Raw genomic sequence first — 26578 nt, forward strand, 5'->3', positions numbered from 1 at the left:
CTAGCCTGTTTGATTGTTTGATGAGTCACCATCATGTCCATGTAATAATTAGTTTGAATTACTAGAGGGGAAAAAACTATAAAAATCCCTTTACCATATGAATTTTTGATGATGCCTCCCACCCCTACTTTTCCTAGGTTGCCTTTGGTCACCCCATCAAAATTTTCTTTATGCCATCCCTCAGGCAAAAGAGTTCATCTACAATATCCCCTCTTATTTTTATCCCTTCCCTTTGTGCTAGGAAAGGGGATAGGACCTTTGATATTGGTGTAGTTTTCTAGCATAACATTGAGGCATTTGTGGGAGATAATGTCTTTCTTAGTTTCCTTCTCCTTAAAAATTCTATTGTTCCTCTCTTTCCAAACCCCACAACACATGTGAGGTAAGGTCCAATTCTACATGACCATGATATCACCCCCTAACAACCCATGGTGTCATTGTTCAAAGAGCCCCAAAATGCTAGAAGGAAAGCACTAGGTCATATTGAAAAAAGACAAGAAATGAGACTAGATAATTCTAATGAAATGGAAATGGATAAAGATATGCTCAACACTCTCACTATGATTTTTGCGTAGAATACGTCTATTGAGCATTGTATTCTCGCTCTTGGTAAGGTTGTCCATTGTTAGAATGCAATTTTCAAGCATAATCTAGAAAAAAATGTTAATTTTTGGGATGAGACTCAGATACCAGGCTTTGGCCCAAATAGGGGTAGGATAATTGTTCTACAAAGTCTCATAGCCATAAGCTATAGTGTAATTACCATTCATAGTCTCCCCCCAAATTATTGAATCCATGTTGTGGGATAGGGGTACATGCCTGACCATGCCCATCATTTGCTTGAGCTTTGGGGACATCTTAATTAGATTAATCCACTCATTTTGGATCTTATAGTCACTCACCTTGCACCCATATCTTTCCATCCAATCATTAACCCATCTATTAAATGGCTCTAGTCTAAGCTAGTCATCATGCTAGAAATTAATATCTTTTCCATTACCTAGTTTCCATTTAGCTTTATCAAAAGCTAAGCTCTTCATTCTCAAAATGCCATTCTAAATGTTAGAGCCCCTAGGGTCAGGATCCCTACCAATGAACTATTTGAAATTGATATTAGTAGCATACTTGAACTTTGATGTAATTGCAATGAAGAAAGTTAACAATACTATGCTATCATGAAACTATGCTAGAACTAGAAATTGAAAGAAAGAAAACAACTACCAAAGGTTAGATAAAAGCATGAAAATCTCTAACAACTCTAAACTTAAACTAGCATGATAACAATGCATATGGATGAGATCAAGGATTCTTGAAATAAGGACTCTATTTATATGCATGAGAGAGGCCTTGAGGAGGTAGCATCTATGTGGCATCCACATAGGTGCCACAAAGGAGACACATGGGCTAAGGGGAAAAGCCATGCAAAGGTCAATATTAGCATTTTTGTGATTGATATGGCTCAAGGTGTGCTCACACATTTGTGAGAAACCTTGGAGAAAGGAAAGGGGGATAAATGTGTGAGAGTGTAAGAGGCTTTTTCTAGGAATTAATGAAAGAGTGGCTTTCTTGGATTTTGATTTTCTCACACGTGTACAAGAAAACACTTAGGGTCTATAAGGTGTTTAAATGGGTATTTAGGATAATAAAGTGGGATTAACTAGTGGGTTGCCTCAGAAGGATGAGAGTGATGGATGGTAGTCTAGGCTTTAGGTGGGATTAGGGTTAAATTAAATAGGATTTAATTTAATTATAGGATTATAGAATTTAATAAAGTGGAGGGAATTAAATAAATTGGAATTTATTTAAAAGGGAATTTATAAAGAACTAATACACTATGCATTAAATAAATTTAACAAAATAGAGGGGATGAATTTAAATTAAATTTAAATACTTTAGGGAGGCAAACCTATTTAATTAAAACAATTTACTTAAATAAGTAGAAGAATATAACAATATAATTAACTAATAAAAAATCAACTATAATCTCAAGGGAAATATTAAATAAATTAATATAGCATTTGGAATGACTTTAAGCATCTATAGGCTTTTTTGTAAATGTAGTAGATTCAACAATTAACTTGCAAGGTGCACTTAATGACCTTCCCAAGAATCTTGAGAAATTATACTCGAGGTTCTCTATGGAGAAACATGAACAACTAAGGACCATATCAAAGTCTTTAAAGAAATATGCAATTGAAAGCAGGTTCAATAGGAGAATGTGGTCCTCCATTTATTCCCATACTCATTGGGAGAAGTTACCTTTAAATGTTATGTAAATTTTCCACTAGGATGTATCTAGAATTGGGCCATCTTTAAAAAGTTGTTCCTTAAGCAATTTTAAAATATTTTTTAACATGGCTATGATACATCTTCAATTCATATCAATCAAAAGGGATCCTGTAGAGACCATTTCCAATTCTAATCATCACTTTCACATGGCATACCACAAGTTGGAAACACCTTATACTATACTAGTTGAGGCTACCATTTAGATTTATCTTAATGCTATGGACCATCTCGCAACTATTTTCTTATGAAGACTACCTACTACAAACATCAACACATTATAAAAAGTCTTTGAGGAAGCAATTACCTTTACCAATAAAGCCAATCCTAATGGAGGAGGATTGATGGTTCTAGCTCGAGCTACTACAATGGTACCAACATATCCTACTGGAGCACAAGTGATCACTAGTTAATTCACTCTAATGAATCTAGTACTATTACAACATGCACCAGATATACAAGTTCTAGCTATAACTTACCCAAGATATGAACCTCTGAAAGTTGCTTTCTTTGAGCAGAAGGCACCAACATCCGCTGAAGCAAAAAATAATGTTGCATCTGAGATTGGCCAAATGAAGAAGACTATGCCTCAAATTACCCATGAATTAACCTATTTGAGGTTATTGCAAGGGAAGAACTATAACTTTTAGAGAATGAATGTAGGCCCTTACAACAACAACTATGATTAAAACTACAACAAGAATTTCAATGGAAATAAAAATTCAAGAAATAAAAATACAAGGAACAATTAAAATCCTCTAGATCACAAAAATGGTTTACAAGGGAAGAATCAAAATTGGGATACTTGTCCAAACAATGGAAGCATCCCTGTTGATAATAACAACAATGCTCAGTTTGTGGACATCAACTAGTATGACTGTAATCAAAATGTAACTAATGATGGTGACTCATATTTCAATGGAAATCAAGAAGTGAACTAGAATTCACAAGGCAATAATAGTGTCTCCTATAAAATATAATGCTATGATGTTAGAATCTTAAAAATCTCCAAAAAATATGAAATTGAGCAACAAACTAATGAAGAATTCACTTTTCCATTCAGTTAAGAATTAGACCCTCAAGCAGAGGAGATGCTCGCTTTTAAAAATGACAATTAGAATACTTACAATTTACGCAAGTGAAGGGAACCAGTGATTGATGGGATTCCTTCTACCTTGCATCCAACAACTCTTCATCCGAGAGCTAATAATAATCCAATACCTAACAAAGCACCCTACATTGGGAAATAAAATCAAAATCAAGGGAATGTGCCTACAATCTTGAAGAATCCTTTATGGACAACTAAAAAGTATAGTGCAGTGGAAGATTTAAAGAGGACCAAGGCTAATTTATCCATGTTTGATATGCTATAAAATTGTCATAATAAAAGGGAAGCAATGCTAAGGACTCTTGATCATACAAAGGTAATTCCTAATGTAAACATAGTCCCTCGACAACATCACAATAAGGTAACACTTCCAAGGCAATGCTTATTATGTATAAAGACGAGGTGAAGTGCCTCCTTCCTTGCCTAGTCTCAAATTTTTTGGAAGAAACCTACATAATTTTCCTATAGATTCAGAAGCTTCTTATAACATCATGCCACTTTTGATAGCTCAAACGTTGGGATTCACTCAACCCCAAATCAGATAGTGATACAACTTGACTAGATGGAAGGGAAACTTATTGGGGTATTTAAAGATGTTAGAATATAGTTAATTGTAGACCTTTGAATTTGAGACATTATAGACATACATGTGGTGGAGATACTAGAAACATAAGGATTATTTCTAAGTAGAGAATGGACAAAATTCTTAAGAGGATGGTTCTCAATAGATTTTACTCAACTATGGAAACCTTGGAAGGGACTAAATAATCAAATCAAGATCGATGCATAGCCAAAACTAAAGATGAAGATCATAGAATACAATGCACCAAACAAAACATTTTTAAAAGTTGATTTAGGTTCCTAAAAAGTGATGGCTCTTAACATAACTTTAGCCAAGAGAACATACATTTTGAATAAAGAATCTATGATCCCTACCCCAAAAGAAGAGCTTGTGAATCATTTCATAGATAGTATGGTTACAAAATTACAATTCTTAGGTGAAAAAGTAGACTCAAATATTTTTCTTCTTCTAGGATTTTTCAGGTTGCATAAAGTTAGTCATTTAGAATGTGAATGCTCACATTGTAAAAAAGAAGTTGCTAGGGTACTCACTCAAATAATGTAATCAAAAAATGGTCAAACTCCAAATGAGGTACAAAAGGAAAGTTCAAGTTCCACATGCATATCTAAATTTGTGAGGATTAATGAAGAAGAAGAAGAAAATTTAATGCGTCATATAGTGACACTTCTTCAAATTGTGGGGGTTTATCTAATCCTCCACTAGGGATGATCAAAGTCCTAAGGAGAAGATATTTTGTAAATGTTAGGATAAACCACAGACAGAAATAAAAAACTACATGCAAATATGACCAATAACAGAAAATAATAGAACACATAGAAATGAACACAAGGCACCAAGATTTAACGTGGTTCACCCAATCCCTGGGCTACGTCCACCAAACAGCAAGTCCGATCTTATTACAATCCAGTGATTACAACCTGATTACAATTCGTAATCCCTTACAGCTCAATATCGCCGCAAGAACCAATTTCGTATCACCACATATATAAAATACCCAACCCTAAGCCCTTTTTATACAAGTATTAAACCGCTTTAGGGTTATAACATGTCGGCCATAATATGTCGGCTACCATGTCTGCTACTTCCCAAAAAAAAAATTATGAAGTATGTACAGTACTTTCCTGATCAGTCACCACAATCTAACAATCTCCCTCTTTGTCTCCATTTGATTTATCTCCTTCACTGTTCTTTCGAGTCCAGCAATCTTTCTTTTTGTGCCCTGGTTTCCCACAATACCAGCAATCATTTGGTCCTCTCGATTGAGACCTCCTCCCCTTTGACTTTCCTCTTGATTTCCCACAATTTCCAGAGTTACTTCCTCTTTCAGTCATTCTGCCCCTGCTTTGTGCATTTAAATCACTTCCTAATGTAGATCCACCTGAGGATTTTCTACGAGTTTCCTCACTTAAAATAACACCAATCACATCATCATATTTTAGGGTACTAGATCCAAGAACAGAATTACTCACCGCCATTACCAAGCCATTCCAGCTTTCAGGCAAAGAACACAAAATCAAGAGAGCCCTAATTTCTTCATCAAAATTGATACTCACAGAAGATAATTAACTAGTAATAGTATTAAACTCATTTAAATGATCTGCAATAGATCCACCTTCTACCATTTTCATATTAAATAAACGCTTCATGAGAAATACCTTATTTGAAGCGAAGGGCTTTTCATACAATGTCACTAGGGTTTTCATCAAATCTTTTGTTGTCTTTGCTTTTGTAATATTAAATGCCACGGATGGTGCTAAGCATAACCAAATGCTTCCGAGTGCCTTTCTATCCAAAAGATCCCATTCAGCCTCTGACATAGTTCCTTGATTCTTGGCTTTTCCTTCCAACGGCTTCCATAAATCCTTCTGATATAGATAGTCTTCCATTTGCATCTTCCATAACTAGAAGTTCTGCCCATTAAACCTATCAACCCTTAGCTTACCCTCATTTTCCATTGCTCCCACTCAACTATGAGACTCCCACTTAACCGTGAGACTTTCCTGTTGAGGATAACTGAAAAACAACCTCGCTCTGATACCACTTGTTAGGATAAACCACAGACAGAAATAAAAAACTACATGCAAATATGACCAATAACAGAAAATAATAGAACACACAGAAATGAACACAAGGCACCAAGATTTAATGTGGTTCACCCAATCCCTGGGCTACGTCCACCAAATAGCAAGTCTGATCTTATTACAATCCAGTGATTACAACCTGATTACAATTCGTAATCCCTTATAGCTCAATACCGCCGCAAGAACCAATTGCGTATCACCACATATATAAAATACCCAACCCTAAGCTCTTTTTATACAAGTATTAAACCGCTTTAGGGTTATAACATGTCAGCCATAATATGTCGGCTACCATGTCGGCTACTTCCCAAAAAAAAAAATTTCGGGCCGATGCCCCGAACCCCACTACTTATGAAGTATGTACAGTACTTTCCTGATCAGTCACCACAATCTAGCAGTAAAAGGCCAAGGTTAGACCTTGACATCAGATAAATTGTGGCAAGTCAACATTTCCACCATGTGAAAGATTGCAATGGATCCCAAAGAAACAATCTTTTAAAACTCAAGTGAATGAAAAGTTTCATACCAATAAATATGAGTCTAGAAAGCCTAAAGAACAACCAATTTGGATACTCAGGTTTGATGGCTCTAAATGAAAATTAGGAGCTAGTGCTAGTATTAATTTAATTAATCTCAGAGGTAGGTCTTTTTATGTAGCATATTGCTTCCAACTTAAATATACTAATAATGTTGTAGAGTATGAAGCCTTGATTCTCAAACTTCTCTATGCATTAGAGAAAGATGTCAATTGAAGGAGACTCTTAATTGGTCATTAGATAGGTAAAATCAATCTACTCTTGTAATGATAGAAGATTACTTGAGTACAAGAAAAGATTTTGGGACTTATTGGAAGATTTTGAGGCCTTGAACATAAGGTCCATTATTAGGAAGAAGAACATGGTATCTGATGCCCTTGCCATTTCAAAAAGTGCATTACAACTAGTCAAAAGAAAAAAAAGTTAAAGATGATTTTAGTTGAATTTTTTACTGACTCATCGATTCCAAACAACATTATGAACTTCCAAGTCTTCCAAGATGACCAACATATCCATGAGTTTATTATGTGCAATGGCCTTTTCAAAGGACAAGAGGTTGATGATACTCCCAATGACAAACCTAAGGATGATGAGGTAGAGGATGAAGATGGGATTATCAATTTGAAGACTAATACTATTCCTAAGGGGATGGTAGAGTTGAAGTGTATCTTCAATCAAGAAAGATCATCACATAGTAAAAGAAATGTTTAAGAAAAGGGGATCAAAGAGTGTGATTCATATAATTTGGGTATGAGAGAAGATCCTAAGCTAGTAAGAATCAACAAGGCATGTAACCCTCAAGAAAAAGAAAGTATTCTTCAATTACTTATAGAATACAAAGATTTCATAGCATGGAGTTATGAAGAATTCAAGATATATGATCTTGAAATCATCACTCACAATATTTTGTTGAAGCCTGATGCCAAACCTTATCATCAAAGATAGAGACTAGTGAATCCCATAATTGAGCCTTTGATAATGAAAGAAGTCCAAAAGTTACTTGATGTTAAAATTATCTTCCCAATTCAACATTTTACATGGGTTGCTAACTTGGTTCTAGTAAGGAAAAAGATTGGAGAAATTTTTTCATTTGTGTGGATTTTTGCAATTTGAACCTGGCTTCCTAGAAGGATAACTACCCTTTTCCCTTACTTTATGAAGTATTTCAAATTGTGAATGAGTCTAAAATAATGTCTTTTATAGACAAATGTTCTGAATACAACCAAGTAATGGTAGATGAAGAAGATATATTGAAGACTTCATTTACAACAAAATGGGGAACCTTTTAATACCAAAGGATTCCTTTTGGATTGATCAATGTAGGAGCCACATTCCAAAGTGAGATGACTAAAGAATTCAAAGGGATGATAAAAAAATGTATAGTTATCTATACTGATGACTTAACCATCATTTCAAATGATCATAGTACTCATATTGTAGATTTGAAACAAGTATTCAACCAATGTCAAAGGTATGGCTTATCACTAAAGCCCAATAAATGTTAATTTAGAGTCACAAAAGGAAAGATTCTCAGTTATATTATTTTTGAAGTTGGGATATCCATTGATCTTGAAAAGATAGAAGTGATTCTTAATCTTTCACCTCCTCATAGTCCTAAAGAGCTAAAATATTTCTATGACAAAATCAAATTTGTGTGTAAGTTTATTAGTGGATTTGCTAAGATAGTACATCCTCTTAATGAATTTCTTAAGAAAGGAGTAATGACTAAATGGGTTCCTAAAATAAAGAAATTTTTTGAAGACATTAAAGTGGCCATCTCTATGGCCCTAGTTCTTATAAGTCTAGATTATGATTTACCATTAAAAAGCTATTCATTTACTTTAGAAAATTCATGTGTCAGGATTCTCACTCAAAAGAAAGACAAAGAGGATGAAAGACCTATTGCATTCATGAGTGTTCTGCTAAATAATTCTAAATTAAACTATTCCAATCTCAACAAATAATCCTTCAATCTAATAAAGGTAGTCAATAAATTTTGTTATTACATACTCAAGAGAAAGGTATATGCAATTGTGCCAAATCCTACTATCATAACATTATTGATGCAAAATGAGTTAAGTGAAAGATGAGGAAAATGGATGGCTGTATTACAAGAGTTTTACTTAGAGATTCAACCAATGAAGGGTGAGAGGAAAAGGACTAAGTAAGATGACAATTGATAATAAGATCAATAATGATAATGAAATGAAATTTGATGACAAAATCAACACTAAAAATCAACAAAAGATCATAGTATCTCACGTCAATATTGATCAAGGAATAATTATAGATGTATGATATTAATATATTGTCTATTATCTTTTGTAGAATCAATACCCTAACTAGATGAATAATTTCCAATGTAGATAACTTAAGATGAAATGTGAATCTTATATGCTTCAAAATTAAAAAAATTACAAAAAAATTATGAGGGAATTTATTTGAAGTGTTTGGGACACGAAGAATTGAAATAAGCTTTGGAATAGTTTCATGATAGGTATGGCATGGGACACAGAGCAATAGAGGCCATAGCTCACATGATTTTGAGATCAGGTTTCTTTTGGCCTACCATATTCAAGGATACATTTGAACATGTATGTATGGCCACATTTGTTAGAAAAGTTCCAATAGAGAAAGACATCTAGCTGTGCCATTACAACTAGCGTTTGAGGTATGCCCTTTTTCCATGTCAGGGCTAGAATTTATAGGTCTAATAAACCTACCATATAGTATAGGACATGTGTTCATCCTCACAACTACAAATTATTATACGTGCTAGACAAAAGCTAAAACTTTTCAAAATTACACAACAAAAGTGGTTACTAATTTCTTGGAAGAACACATTATCACAAGGTTAAGTATGTCATTCTTCCTTGTATGTGATAATGGATCATATTTCACATCAATATTCCTTACTCAATGGGATTTATATAATTAGGTCATAATCAAGTTCTCATCTAATTATTGTCCCCAAGGGAATGGTGTGGCTGAGTCCACCAATAAGAAATTGATCACAATGATAAAGAAATTGCTACAAGAAAACCCAAAAGATTGGCACACTCAGCTGAAATATGTATTATGGATAGATAAAGTTAGGATTAAAAATGCTTTGGGGACATCTCCCTATTTACTCATCTAGGGACAGGAACCAATATTTCCACTCAATCTTAGGATTCTAGTTTTGAAATTGATGAGGGTGAATGCTAAGGATGCTAATAGAGGTCAAGTAAAATTAATGAATCTCTTGGAATTATATGAGAAAAGGATAGTCACTATAGAGCATATGATAAAACATTAAGCTATCATCAAATGATGGTTTGACAAGTAGGCTACCATCAAATCTATTAGAATATTTGACCTTGTTCTCTTATAGGATAAGTCAAAAGAAAAGTCAGGTAGTCACACTAAGTCTCAATGCTTATGGATTGGCCCATATCAAATCACAAAAGTTTAGGAGATCATACTTTTAGGTTGAGTTCTCTACAAGGTGAATTGGTCCCATTGTCAGTTAATGGCTAGTTCCTGAAACATTACTTTGAGGCCTAAAATTGAATAAAAAAATAAAAAAATAATTCTACAAGTGTGTTTAGTTTTTTCAAGTGTGTTTATTTCCTATAAGGTTATTTACTTTAAGTTGTGTGTTTATTTCAAGTTTTGTGTTTTCTTTAAGAGTTGTGTCAGTCCATGGGTTAGGTGTAATCAAGACTCTTTCTTGAAGCATCCCATAGATCACTCATTTTGGTTTTGACTTTTGGGAAAAGGCATTTCTTTGTCAAAGCATTTAGATGATTTTGTTTCTTGTACCAACTAAGAATGAATGTTACTTGCAATACAAAGGAATTTTAGTTTTGAAATTAGGGTTGTTAATTGAGGTAGCTCTCAACACTTTGAAAATTTAAGGATTGATTATCTTGGTGTTTTTCAAATCAAGGTTGGTAGTAGCAAGGGATAATCCAAACTTGTCCATTCAAACGAAAGGTCTTCTCAAAGAACTTCTAAGGTCACCTTTTAGTGTGAGAGTTCCCCAAAAAGTTTAATAAAAGAGGAATGCAAGGGTTATCAAACTAAAGAAAGAAACCAAAAAAACAACACCAATGCCTTGTCTACACAATTTAAGCATGGTAGGGTATAAAAGAAAATAAAATTACAAATGGTGCTAAATTTAAAGATTCTAAAAGATCCTAAAAAGTAATCTAGCACATAGGTATATGCACTTCAAAATGGCTATCTACTATTAATATATAACTCACTTCATGGAAGAGGCAAATAGAAATGTGTGAGCTCCATGAAGTAAATCAAAAGAGATTACTAAGGACCTGAAATATAAAATTGATAACTCATTAAGAGCCCTGAAAATGGATTCTTTCACCATGTTGAACAATGATCAATAAATGGGTTTTACAAGGATTCTTGATAAATGGATCAGTGGAGTAAAATATTGTCTCCAAACTACTGAAGGCTCATGATAGACTACACTTCAAAAAGTCAAAGGAAATGAATACATTGAGCACATGTTAAGCTTGAAGACTCAAGATCCTAAATTTTGACTATCAAGGAACTTGAAAGCTACTTGAAATATTTGGAATTTAGTTGTTATTAACACATGTCAGAAATATAATTGTCAATGAAGAAATACCTTTGTCATTTCTTCCCTTTTGTTGGGGGTATTTGTTGTTGTCTCACAACACACACCCCATTTCTCTTAGAAATATTAGGAACCCCCTACTAATTTTTGTGTTTACCAAACTCCTAGTCTAGATTTTATCTTAGCTTTTAAACTCTTATAAGAGTCTGGGTTAAGACCCAGACTCTGACTAGGAAGTCTGGAGGATCAGAGTCTAGAGATAGGGTGAAGATTTCATATTTTTATGTGCTTAAATATGCACTATCACACATGCACATGTACGCACCTCTAGAGGGTGTGTACATGTGATGGTGCCCACCTATGGAGATGCACACTAGGGTCTATAATATATATAACACCGTAGATCCCCTATTCTCCTTCATTCACTCTCTACTCTCAAACTTATCCACACCTCTACACATCCCAACCCACACTCTCCTGCCACTCTCCAATATGCAAATTAAAAAACAAAGGTTAGAAGACACCATGAAGGTGCACACATGCCCACCTCCATAAAGGTGTGCATATGCACACCTTCTCAAATCCCTAAGGCACTAAGACACCATGAACTCCACAAGGTGCACATGTGTACATCTTTCGTCACTCTTAAGCACTTAACTAAACAAAAAAAACTAATGCAAAGACTCTAACACTATAAAGGTGTGCACATGCACACCTATAAAAGGCACACATATGTGTAATTTTGTGTCCAAAAAACAAAACCTAAGTACCCCCCTAAAGTTACACATGCACTACACACATGCACACCTCCTCAAGGTGCACAACTGTGCAAGTGTGCAACTATATAGAAAATGATAGATAGGGGCAGAAGTAGTGCACCAATGCACCTTCAAGGGTGGGCTAGGTGTACTAAAGTGCATTTTTAGGAATTTGTGAGGGATTTAGTACTTTTGATAGAATTTTTCTTGATTTTGACCAGTCTCAAAGTAAATTAGGGATTGTTTTAGGATAGATTATTAGCATTCTAAACTAATGTTTCTTTTCTTGTATAGATAATATGATGTCATCATCCTCTTCAATGGTGGAAAAGATAGCTCTAAAACCTATAGTATTCAAGTACCAAGGTGTACCAAGGAAATCCCAGTTTCAAGATGGTAATGCAAAGATCAGAGACACAGAACTTGGGCATATTGACTATAACACCTTCCTTACAATCTATAACAAATTGAAATAATGATATGCAATGGTATCAACACTTATCTAGTCTAGCCTAGTTAACATGGAATTATCCCATCTAGTCCTCAAAACTTAAAATGATTGTTACAAAAAACTATGTGACTAAAGAGAAGGTTGTCAATAGTGTCATAGGAGAGATAGTCATGGACCTTCGACCTAGTAACATTGAGAAGGTATTCCATCTTCCTAGGTCTGACCAATATTTGAAGATAAATTATAGCAGAGTAGAAAAATGGTATTAGGAGAATGAAAAGAAGACTACATAAATAACTTAATCCTCTATCCTGATTGACCAAGCACTAGTTTACCATAGAGTCAACAAAGTGGACATTACAAGGGGTTATATGAATGATGACATTGGTTATAAAATTGTTCTTTCGAGCATACTCATGGGACTTACTTGAAAAAGACAACTTCAAACCTAGATGGTTCACTTTATAGAAACCATCAAGATGAAAAAATGTTGATTGATTGGGCTACTATCCTTAGTGATAACTTTCATGAGCAACTTATACCTATAAAAGTCAATCCACAATTTTGCATGACATCATATATGGTGTATTTATCAATGGAAAGAACCAAAGATTACCCAAGCCTCTACAGGAAAGGGATCATGTAGCATGCTAATACTTGGCTCTATGTGGTGTATCCATAATCAATAAAAAAGAAACTCTCAAAGTAGAGTGTGGAATATAGGGTGGTGAATGATGACTTCATCTTCACAATCATCAAATTTAGAGAAGGTCATTATGCAAAAAGGATGTTAGTAGAAGCAACAACTAGGATCAAAGAGATTGGTCCTTACTACATTTAATTTAAGAAATTCACCTATATTAGGGTAGTTAGTACTCTATAAAACCTAAAGAAGCTCCCAAGATATCTGTCAAATAGACTTATTCTTCTAGAGATTGCACACTAGCTCACTTTTGCATATGACAATGTGTGGAGACAACATAAGAAGATAAGGGTATGGCCCATTACAATCAATGCTTTCAAGGTGAAGCAAAAGAAAGATATTGTCACTTTTGATTCTAAATGGGATCAATATCCCTTGGAAGAGTATAGCTCCCCTTGTCCCTACTTCAACAACATCAAAATGGTACAACATCGAGTAGGGAAGTATTTTGTACATGATGATACATTAGAAGACCATTGGATGAATGTAGTATATGACTATGATATCTAGATAAGGGATTATTGTAGGATGACTCTATACCTTGTAGATAAGGTGCTAAAAAAGAGATCCCTCTAAAAGTAGTAGAAAAAGATTCATAAGATATCTTGGATCCTTTATACAATAGGATCAAGATCTATGACAAGTCAATAATGAATACATAAATTGAAAGAGACAATAATGTAGATATCAATCATCGAGTTAGAAATATAGTCCAATTAATGAAGTAATAGATCAAGAAGCCCTTTAGAATGGATCCAGTTCCTCATGTTATTCCCCTATAGGCCACTATTGTTGGATACAATTGTTTAGTTGTTTGTTGTCTTTGATGTTACAAAAATTTCATATCATTTGGTAGATAGTTCTTATTGAGCTCACTTGGTTAGCAAAGAAAATTTTAGAGGCTATCGAGCATTCTTGGAAATTACTCTATGGAAACAGTGTCTACCAAGCTCACTCAGGTGTTAAAAGAAATGTGGCAGAAAGTAGTGTTAATGGAGTTCACATGGTTAACAAAGGAAAGTTAGTGTTTACTGAGTTCACTTAGTCTCCAAAGGATTTTGTAGGGTTCGTAGTGTTAATTGAGCTTTTTTTGGTTAATATAGGAAATCTTTTCAGGATTAGTGTTTACCGAGCAGGGTCAGCCAATGAAGGATTTTGTTGTTTTGGGAAATAAAGTTTAATCATTTCAAGTAATGATTGTAGTTTACTAAGTTAATGATTACTGGTGATTCTAAATTGTAATTGGTATGACTTGACAATTTTTAAGGTATAAATAAAAGGTCAAGTTGAGAATTCTAAAGTAATAAGCAAGCATGCAAGTGTATTGATTGTTTGAAGAAGAAAGTGTGAGTGAACTTTGAAGGATGGTCAGATATCCTTGAGGAGTAGCAAAGATTTATTTGATTCGGAAGGATTTAGTGGAGAAAAATAGAGATCTATATCAACAATTTAGTTGCATCTCATTTAGTTCACTTCATTGTTATTTTTTCACCATTGTAGCAGTGATTCCTAAATCTCTTAACAGAGTTGGTTTAATAGCCATTTTAAAATCCTCTAACAAGGTGATAGTTCCATTGAATTGTTCTAAAGTCCTTTTGCAAGGCCACTCCTAACAGGGTGACTAAATTCTCTAACAAGGTCACACCTAATAGTGTGTTTTTGTAACCTTTAACCAGATTGGCTCCTAATAGGGCTCACTTCAAAAAAGTGAAAATTGGTAGCTAGTTACTTGGTGGTTTTCCCCATATTGGGTTTTCACATTAAATCTAGTGTCTCATGTGTTCATGTTATTTCTTTCATGCTTAAATGTTAATAATTATGAATGCTTAGGATCTATTAAAAATAACATACACTACATCTACCTACTTACAACATTTTTATATATGGTTACCAAGTGACAACAGTAACTAGTTTTATAAGACATCTAAGGGATCTATGGATTTATTTCAGTAGTAACTGATTCACCCCCCCCCCCCCCCCCCCCCCACCCCTCTCAGTTGCTCCATCTATATTTCCAACAATTGGTATCAGAGCTTTTGGTACTTGTAGGAAGGATTTCAAGGATCTAAGCTAAAGATTAGGATGTCTTACAAGAGAAAAAATTCCAAGGCTTAATAGGAATAAATTTTTAGCATGGCAAGGTCTCATGAGACTCCATCTGGCTTCCATTGGAGATACAAGATTAAAATATCTTGATGAAAAATACACAAATCCTACTGGTACATTATCACTTAATGACATTGTTGAAAAGAAGACGCATAACACCATGATGATAGAAATTGAATTAGCCCTAAGCTATGAGGAATTTGATGATATCAAGGACTACAAAAATGCCTTTGCTATGTGGAACAAGCTGAAGAACATCTATGGAGGTGATGACAATGTGAGAAGAGCCAAAGCAGAAAGTCTAAGGGGAAAATTTGATCAGATGAGGATGAGAGAAGATGAAAATATTGCTAAATATGTTGAGAGGATCAAAGCAAGTGTTAGTGCAATCAAAGCTTCTGGAGGAGATATCAAGGAGGAAATAGTTATAAGTAAAGTTCTTAGAACATTGTTTCCCATTTATGCAATTAGAGTATCTGCAATTCAAGAAAGAAGATGTGAAGTAAATCATAAGATAAATTTGGATGCCATAGTAGGAAGGTTGATAGCATTTGAGCTAGATAACTATGATAATTATGTTCCAACTTCCAAGAACATTGAATTAGCATTTGAAGCCAAGCTTTCACTCAAAGAAAAAGGCAAGAAGATAAAGGACTCTCAGTCAAAAAGTGAAGAAGAATCAAAAGAAAGTTCTAACAGTGATCTTGAGGTGGTTGAAGCTCTACTTGTAAGCAAATATTCTAGAGGAAAAGTAAAATGCAAAGGTAAGATTCTCCTATTATAAGTGCAATGGCAAGAAAGACTTCAAATTAGTCAAGGAAAAAGGTAAAAAAACATGTTTTATGGCTAACAACTCTAAGGATTCTGATAATAGTGAGGATGAAATTGTTTACATTGCTATGAAAGATGAATCTGATAATGACGAGGAAGATAAGATGGCACTCATCTCTCATGTAAGTAAAAATGATACATGGATCATAGATAGTGGTTATTCTCATCATATGACTAGTGACAAAACAAAGTTTGAACATTTTGAAGACTATGATGATGGTAGTGTAAGGTTTGGTAATAATGAACCTTGTTGCATAAAAGGAAGAGGAAGAATCTCACTAACCAAAGAGCTTGTATGTGATAGTGCCTATTGGGTTGAAGGACTAAAACATAATCTATTGAGTGTGGCACAACTAATTAATATTGGATTTAAGGTGGAATTCATGCATGGAAAGGCAAGACTATTGGATGACAAAGAAAAGCTTATTGGATCAGGCATACAAACAAAAGGTAACTTGTTTTATCTTGAACTTGGTGAATGCTCATGTTTTATTGCTCAAGTTGAAGAAAGATGGTTATGGCATAGAAGGTTATGTCATGTGAATTTTGATAACATGGTAAAGATAAGAAAATTTAGGAAAGTAAGAGGCATTCCTAGTATAAAGAAACTTGATGTTGGTATATGCAAGAATTGTCAAATTGGTAAGATGGAAAATGATGTAGAGTAAGCACAAAAGAAGAAAAAGTTAATTCAACCTTCTACCCAAACCTCCAAAATTCAAAAAGGATTGTTAAATGGCTTGCTTCACTTTCCATGGAGAATACTCTAATTACACAAACTCTCTCCAATAGGTTTCTAATTCCAACTCTTCACGCAAGACTTAAAACCCAACTACCTCCAACTTGGTGCAAACAAGGCTTTCTACCCCAAAATGGCAAAATGGGATTTTGATGTTCTTGGTCTTCCTATCACCAACCAAGGCTACTCAAAGTTGACCAAAACAAGACAAATCATCTACTAGATCCACTCCCAACAAGCAACAATGAAAGATGCTAAATTTGACCTAGTAGCCTATTAGGTCTCCTAATTTAGTTTTTCACCGATAATTCCAAAATCTTCCAAAGGACCTAGCAAAAAAATTGTATTTTTGAATACTCTTTTTCAAGTGCTTATAAACTCCAAAGTTCCAAGGTTTCACTCCACTCTAGCATGCCTCAACCAATACCATGCACATAGGCCTAATTAACTACTTTAGGCATGGTTTACAAGGTAAAGTACAAAGGATGGGTTCATGAAATCAAACCTTCACCTCTAGGATGTTCTCCCCATTCAAACAAGGATATTTTGTTCTTACACCAAGTCCCCAACTTTCTTCCTTCTCATTATCTAACCAATTTGCACAAAAATAAGGTCAAATACATAAGGATACTTGACCTAGGGCTTGCTCTCATAATTCACTACTGCAACTGTTGGGAATGATTGAAAAGATCATGAGGAAAGTTGTTGGAATGATATATGGAAATGGTAAAGAATGTTCTCAATCATTGTTTTGTCATTGATGTCAAACTTGCTACTTGCAGGAATGACAATTGCTTTAGTGATCCAAATACTATCAATTAGTTGATTGTCAAGGAGGAGGAAATCAATAAGATGTAACTAGAACACCTAGAGAAAGGTTGAAGTTATGATGTTATAATGAAGTACAAGGATCAACTAAGCCATTGATGAAAAAGTGTATTTGATGCCATACTATAAGATACAGAAAATGAGCACACTGATACATATCAAAGATGTAAGGTTTTAGCTAAGACATTTATAAAGCTTGAGCAAGTTCAAGTGCCGAAGTTCAAGTGCCAAGCAAGTTCAAGTGCCAAGCACCAGTAAAACCAATAGTGTCGAGTAACACAGAGATGCCGAGCACTAGTAAATCAATAATGTCGAGTTGCTGCATTATTTTGAAAATTGAAGATTCGCCAGATCTAAGTTGACAAGGTTGTTATCTAGAAGTTTGTGAATTAAAATGGAAGATAAGAATGATGAGTTGGTGCCACAAAACACCATGTAAAATGTTTTTTTTTACAACTGACCAAGTTTGAAGATAAGAACAAGATATGAGGTAGATACATTGTATCATACCTAATCCATTCGAAACCCTAAAAATGGAAAGGGAGAAATGAGCGACAAAGGAAAATCAAATTTCTATTTAAGGAGTCATAAGTTAATGAAAGAGAGAGAGAGAGAGAGAGAGAGAGAGAGAGAGAGAGGCGGTCAAGCATGAAAGCATGAAATGCAGAAGGAAGTGTTAGGGAGATAAGAGAGCATAGTGACTCTATTTCAGTAAGAAGACCCCTGATATGGATGCATTGGTACAATGAGTTAGAAGACTCAAGAAGACAAAGCTTGAGAAGAAGTCAAGCAGTCAGAGTTGAAGTGATTGAAGCCAAGCATTAGGATTGAACTGAAAGGGTGATCTGAAATCTGCAAAGTATGTTGTAAGTTAAATCAGATCAAAAGACCATTATCATTACTTTCTAGCAATTGTAATAGTAAGTTTAAATCCTATGGACTTAGGTTGGTTTAATAGCCATGTGATAAATCCTTTAATAGGGTGACATTCCAAGTGAATGTTCTAAAGTCCTTTAACCAGGCCCATTCCTAACAATGTGGTGAAATCCTCTAACAAGGTCACATTTAACAGTGTGTTGTAAGCCTTTAATAGGGCATCACTTCAAAAGAGTGAGAATCAAGTAGCATGTTACTGGAGGTTTTTCCCAAATTGGGTTTCCACGTAAATCATTGTGTCATGTGTTGATCTTGCATGTTGATTTACTGTAATTTTCTAATATGGTTGATTTAAAGTTTGGATGGATGAAAAGTGTATGGATTCATTAAAAGTAGTGAAAAAGTATTAATAGGGCATTTGGACCTTGGATAACTGATTCACCCCCCCTCCCCCTCCCCCCGCCTCTCAGTTATTCTAAATAATTCTAACAATTGGTATCAGAGCTTTACTGCTGATTCAATTTAAAGGAACTATAAGCAAAAAAGATCAAAATTCCTAAGAGAGAAGTTCCCAAGCTAAATAAAGACAACTTTGTTGCATGGCAAAGCTTGATGAAGCTACATCTTGATCCATGGGAGACTATGCCCAAAATTCAATTATCACTGAACATGTAGAACCAACAGGTGCTCCTACTGTAGAAGATATGAAAAACAAGCAAGAACATAATCAAAGAATGCTAGAAATTGCCTCTGCACTCAACTATGCTGAATATGATGATATCAAAGGATGTGATACTGCATTCAAAATGTGGAAAGCCCTATCAGACATCTATGGAGGAGATCAGAATGTGCAAAGAGCAAAAATAGAAAGTCTCAAAGGAAAGTTTGATGACATGAAAATGGAGGAAAATGAGAACACTGCCCAGTATGGTGCAAGAATAAAGGAAGTGGTAAGTGCAATAAGATGCTTGAGTGGTCAATTGGATGAAGATAAGTTAATAGTAAGTTCTTAAGAACCTTGCTTCCTATCTATGCTATTAGAGTATCAGCAATACAGGAGCTAAGATGTATACCAGGAAACAATCTAAGTTTTGAAGGAATAATAGGTAGACTCACTACATTTGAGTTATCTAATTTTGACAACTATAGACCAGAAAATGTTGAATCTTTCTTTAAGGCCAAGTTATCACTGAAAGATGTTGAACAGGTGAAATCAAAAAAAGAAAGAAAAATGAAGTATGTATCCAGTGACAGCAGCACTGATGAGGAAGATGTGGAACAATTGGAAGCATTTCTTGCTAGAAGATTTCACAGAGGTAAAGGAAAATTCAAAGGTAAGATGCCTATCATTTGTTTTAATTGCAATGAAGTAGGTCATATTGCTTCTAGGTGCCCACAGAAAAAGGATTATAAGGAAGGCAACAAAAAAAAATTTAGAAGAGATGATGACAAAAGAGATTACAAAGAAAAAGGTAAGAAGTGTTACATTGTTGAAGAAGATTCTGATGAAAGTAATGATGAAGTAGTTTATGTAGCCATGAAGGATCAATCTGATGAAGAAGAACCCATTGCACTGGTAACATGTATGAACAAGAATGATAGGTGGATCATAGATAGTGGATGCTCACATCACATGACAGGAGACAAAAGTAAGTTTGTTAACTTTACTCAGTATGATGGAAATAGTGTTAGATTTGGCAATGATGCTCCATGTCAAATCAAAGGAAAAGGTTCCATTAAGCTCACAGAACAAATTTCATGTGATAATGCATACTATGTTGAAGGATTAAACTACAATTTACTAAGTGTCTCACAATTAGGCAATATAGGATGCAAAGTGAAATTTGGAAACAAAACTGCAAAAATCTATGATACTGATGGTAAACTAATAGGAAAAGGAGATCAAACAAGGATTAATCTATTTTACCTTGATATGGATGATGTTTCTTGTTTTATTGCAAAATTTGATGATGAATGGTTATGGCATAGAAGATTATGTCATGTCAACTTTGACAATTTGGTCAACATCAGTAAAATGAAGAAAGTCAGAGGTTTACCAAAATTGAAGAAGCCTGATAATATCATGTGCAAACAATGTTAGCTCGGAAAGATGACTAAGTCAAGTTTCAAGAGCAAAAATTATACATCTAAAGAAGTACTTGAATTAGTTCATACTGACTTATGTGGTCCAATGGAAGTACAAAGCTATAGAGGAGATAAATACATAATAATGTTTGTTGATGACTGTTCTAGGATGATGACTGTTATGTTTTTAAAACAAAAATTTCATGCTTTTCAAATGTTTAAGTGGTATGTGGCTAGAGTTGAAAAAGAAACAGGAAAAAGCTTGAAATGCTTAAGATTAGACAGAGGTGGTGAATTCACATCAAATGAATTCAAGATATTCTGTAATGATAAAGGAATCAAAAGACAAACGTTAGCTCCTAGAACTCCCCCACAAAATGGAATTGCTGAAAGAAGAAATAGATTTGTGATTGACTATGCCAGAACACTAATGATGGAAAAGACTATTGCTCTAAAATACTAGAGAGAAGCTGTAAGTGTAGCTATTCATACACTGAACCGAGTACAAGTCAAGAAAGGTACATATACAACACCTTTTGAATTATGGTATGGTCACTCACCCAATGTAAAACATTTCAAAGTGTTTGGTTGCAAATTCTTTATCCTTAAAGGTGTTAGAAATGGAAAATTTGATGTAAAAAGTGATGAAGGTATATTTCTTGGTTACTCCACTAGAAGTAAGGCATATAAGTGTTTGAATATTAACACTAACAAAATTGTGGAAAGTACAAATGTAAATTTTGATGAGCATACAGAAGTCCAAGCTGAAGTACCAAAGAAAATGGAAGAGTACAGAACCGTTGTGTATTCTTATGAAGGAATGACTGTTGATGAGAATGATGTCAATCAAATTGAAAATCAACAACAAGTATCAATTTCAGTCGAGTCACAACCAGTGAATGCTGAGTTGCATTCAGAAGCTGAGTTGCAGAATGAAGAAAATACACAATCAGATTTTGAAGATAGTACACATGATGTAGAACAACTTGACAATGAAGTACATAGTGATCCTAAATCTAAAAGATCAAACATGGAAACAAGGATAGAGCCAAGATTATCCAAATATGTAAAAAGACATCACCTTGCTGAATAGATAATTGGTGACAAAAATGCAAGACCAATGACAAGGAACAAACTAAGACATGAATCATGTCTGATCAGCCAATCTGAACCCAAGATAGTATATGGTGCATTACAAGATGATAACTGGTGTAAAGCTATGGAAGAAGAAATTGATCAAATAAAGAAAAACAAAACCTGGAGTTTGGTTCCCAGACCAACTGACAAGAATGTGATTGGCACCAAGTGGGTATTCAGAAACAAGGTAGATGAGAATGGTGAGATTACCAGACACAAAGCTAGACTAGTATGCAAGGGTTATGCTCAAGAAGAAGGAATAGACTATGGGGAAACATTTTCCCCTGTTGCTAGAATGGAAGGAGTAAGAACTTTACTTGCATATGCTACCTACAAAGATTTTAAAGTCTATTAGATGGATGTAAAATCTACTTTCTTAAATGGTATACTAGAAGAAGAAGTCTACATTGAACAACTAGAAGGATTTGTTGATGAAAACAATAGGGATATGGTGTGTAAGCTACATAAAGCACTCTATGGTTTGAAACAAGCACCTAGAGCATGGTATGAGAGACTTCACAAGTATCTAGTACAAATTGGATTTGAAAGAACTGATGATAACAACAACATGTACATCAAAGAAGAAGAAGGTAAAGACATTATTGTATCTAAAATCTTTGTGGATGACATAGTGTTTGGTGGAAAGGAAGTGCTTTGCAAAGGCTTTGCTAACAAAATGAAGCATGAATTTGAGATGTCTATGTTTGGAGAAATCAAATTTTTTTGTTGGATTGCAAGTACATCAACTTCAACATGGTATATTTGTGACACAATCAAAGTACATCAAAGAGGTTCTTAAAACATTTGGATTGGAGGAATCCAAACCAGTCAGCACAAAAATGGCAATAGGAAATAAGCTATCCAAAAATGATGAATCAACTAAAGTCAATCAAACAATGTACAGATCCATGATTGGAAAACTACAATATGTTGTACATAGTAGACTAGACATAGCATTAGTAGTTGGAATAGTAGCCAGATTCTCTACTAATTCCAAAGAAAATCATCTCATAGCAGTAAAAAGAATAATGAGATATCTTAAAGGAACTGATAACTTTGGTCTATACTACAAAAAGAATGAAAAATTTGAGCTCAATGCATATACAGATGTAGACTGGGAAGTCAACATTGATGATAGAAAAAGCACAAGTGGAGGTGCATTATTTCTAGGCAAAAGGCTAGTTACCTGGATTAGCAAGAAATAAACATGTACATCCTAGTCCACTGCAAAATTAGAATATGTAGCAGCTGTAGTCAATTGCACAAACATTGTATGGCTCACACATCTATTGAAAGGAATGAAAGAAGAGGTAACAAAACCTGTGATATTATATTGTGATAATACAAGTGCTATAAACATATCCAAAAATCCAGTGATGCATGCAAAAACCAAGCATATCGCAATCAAGTATCATTATGTCAGAAAATTGGTAGAAGACAAAGAAGTGAAGTTGAATATATTCACACAAAGGAACAAACTGCAGATATCTTCACCAAACCATTGCCCAAGGATGCTTATGAATATCTTAGAGGCAAGTTTAGGGTAATACCCCTAACTCAAGTAGTTTAAACTAACAAGGATGCTACCCTACATCAACAGAAAAAAATCATTGAAATATCAGAAGAATGATGCAGACGATGACAACAGGTGCAGAAACTCCAAATCAGTCACAAGCACGGTGACAGAGGGAAAAAACAACAAAAAGCCAAAGCTCATATTTTGCATAATAAAGATGCTACATCTTTGGCATTTATGTCAAAGAGGGAGAAATGTGAAACCTAATCAATACAAAGTAAGAAGGAAGAAATATATATGAAAGAGGGAGATATATGAGATCAGCTAGTAAAAATGATGCATATGAAAGAGGGAGATATATGAGATTAGTAAACTTCAACAGCAAAGAAATATAGCAGACAATGCATACAATCTTGATGGTAACTAAGTTGATCAATTGATCAGTTTGGTTTGCCATCAATGCCAAAGAGGGAGATTGTTGGGAATGATTGAAAAGATCATGAGGAAAGTTGTTGGAATGATATATGGAAATGGTAAAGAATGTTCTCAATCATTGTTTTTTCATTGATGTCAAACTTGCTACTTGCAGGAATGAAAATTGCTTTAGTGATCCAAATACTATCAATTAGTTGATTGTCAAGGAGAAGGAAATCAATAAGATGTAACTAGAACACCTAGAGAAAGGTTGAAGTTATGATGTTATAATGAAGTACAAGGATCAACTAAGCTATTGATGAAAAAGTGTATTTGATGACATACTATAAGATACAGAAAATGGGCACACTGATAAATATCAAAGATGTAAGGTATTAGCTAAGACATTTGTAAAGCTCGAGCAAGTTGAAGTGCCGAGCAAGTTCAAGTGCCGAGCAAGTTCAAGTGCTAAGCAAGTTCAAGTGCCAAAGTTTAAGTGCCAAGCAAGTTCAAGTGTCGAGCACCAATAAAACCAATAGTGCCGAGTAACACAGAGATGCCGAGTAACACAAAGATGTTGAGCACCAGTAAATCAATAATGCCAAGTTGTTGCATTATTTTGAAAATCGAAGATTCACCAGATCTAAGCCGACAAGGTTGTTATCTAGAAGTTTGTGAATTAAAATGGAAGATAAGAATGATGAGCTAGTGGCACAAAACACCATGTAAAATGTTTTGTTTTGCAACTGACAAAGTTTGAAAATAAGAATGAGATATGAGGTAGATACATTGTATCCTACCTAATCCATTCGAAACCCTAAAAATGGAAAGGGAGAAATGAGCAGCAAAGGCAAATCAAATTTCTATTTAAGGAGTCATAAGTTAATGAAAAAGAGAGAGAGAGAGAGGCGGTCAAGCATGAAAGCATGAAATGCTGAAAGAAGTGCTAGGGAGATAAGAGAGCATAGTGACTATGTTTCAGTAAGAAGACCCCTGATATGGATGCATTGGTACAATGAGTTAGAAGACTCAAGGAGACGAAGCTTGAGAAGAAGTCAAGCAGTCAAAGCTGAAGTGATTGAAGCCAAGCATTAGGATTGAACTGAAAGGGTGATCTAAAATTTGCAAAGTATGTTGTAAGTTAAATCAGATCAAAAGACCATTATCGTTAATTTCTAGCAATTGTAATAGTAAGTTTAAATCCTATGGACTTAGGTTGGTTTAATAGCCATGTGGTAAATCCTTTAACAGGGTGACATTCCAAGTGAATGTTCTAAAGTCCTTTAACCAGGCCCATTCCTAACAATTTGGTGAAATCCTCTAACAAGGTCACATTTAACAGTGTGTTGTAAGCCTTTAACAGGGAAAGCTTTTAATAGGGCATCACTTCAGAAGAGTGAGAATCAAGTAGCATGTTACTGGTGGTTTTTCTCAAATTGGGTTTCCACGTAAATCATTGTGTCATGTGTTGATCTTGCATGTTTTATCTTTGCATGTTGATTTACTGTAATTTTCTAATATGGTTGATTTAAAGTTTGGATGGATCAAAAGTGTATGGATTCATTAAAAGTAGTGAAAAAGTATTAATAGGGCATATGGACCTTGGATAACTGATTCACCCCCCCCCCCCCCCCCCCCCCTCTCAGTTATTCTAAAGAATTCTAACAGCAACCTCCTATTCCAAAACTTGAAAAATATGAAAGAACATTACCCTAACTTGCTCCATACCAATTTGGACCAAATTCCAACAATGGAAATTCAAGTTAGGGTCATTTCTTTGGCCAAACCCTGATTTTCAGGGTTTCACAGGGGATTGACCATAAAAATTGGATAACTTGAGTATTATGATTTATTAAAGCTTGAAACCAAAACCAAAATCTCCTAAATAAATAGGGCTATCTGATCAATGCAAATTTTTTCACCCTCCAATCATCAAATACAGTACTGTATGGAAAAATCATAAGAAAACTGTAATGGAACAACATATTTTATTGAGCAAAATAGAAAATACAATATGTTTCTTGTTGCATACTTCTAATTCGGATGTTTAGAGCCTTTATAGGCCATTTTGAGTGGGTAGAACCACCCTATGGCAGTTGTAGCCATTGGGAATGGTTATGTCAAAAAGTTGTCAGCAAATTGCAAAAGTTGCTAAGCAACTTTTTGCAATTTTTGCTTTGTGACAATATTTTCCTATAAATTGAATTCCAACCACCCCTATAGGTTCTCCTAATGCTCTAAACACTTAAACTACCCTAGAAAACATGTAACAAATCAAATTCCACCTTATTTGGACCAAATGATACCCAGGCTTATAATTGCACCATGGGATCTTGTATCCATTACAAGGGTGGATGGTCTTAGGGAGATCATTTGATCAATCCCTAGACCTTATTACATAAAATAAAAATAAACATTTGATTAGGTTCTCTACACCATTTTCCCTTGCATAAAAGAAACTCCAGTCTCTGGAGTGTTGTGGAGTGGAAGATCAAAGCCATAAGCCTTAAGAACTTTCTCTGTGATCCAAGTTGCATCTGCTGATGTTTCCCCCTTCCACTGTACTAGGTACTCATAGTATGTATTCCACCTAGTTTTCTTGTTGATTCTCTTATCCAAAATAGCTTCCACCATGGGTTTAGGCATTGGTGGAATGGTCTTCTTCAACTCTTCCTTGAAATCTGCAAGTGTACCTGCATCCACATCCTTTGAAACAACACCCTTGAAAGCATACAGGTCAAAAACATTAAAGATTGGAGACAAATTAGTATCATGGGGTAAGTTAATTTGGTAGGCATTATTGCTACACTTTTTAACTATCTCAAATGGGCCAATCTTCTTCATCTGCAATTTTGTGTGCATTTTGTTTGGAAGTTTTGCCTTATTGAGATGGACCATTACTATATCCCCCACCTTGAACTAAAGTTCTTTTCTCCTTTTATCTGCCTACTACTT

This window comes from Cupressus sempervirens, chromosome 8 (genome assembly GCF_028749045.1).
Source record: "Cupressus sempervirens isolate cs-2001-9-10 chromosome 8, ASM2874904v1, whole genome shotgun sequence".
Taxonomy (NCBI): Eukaryota; Viridiplantae; Streptophyta; class Pinopsida; order Cupressales; family Cupressaceae; genus Cupressus; species Cupressus sempervirens.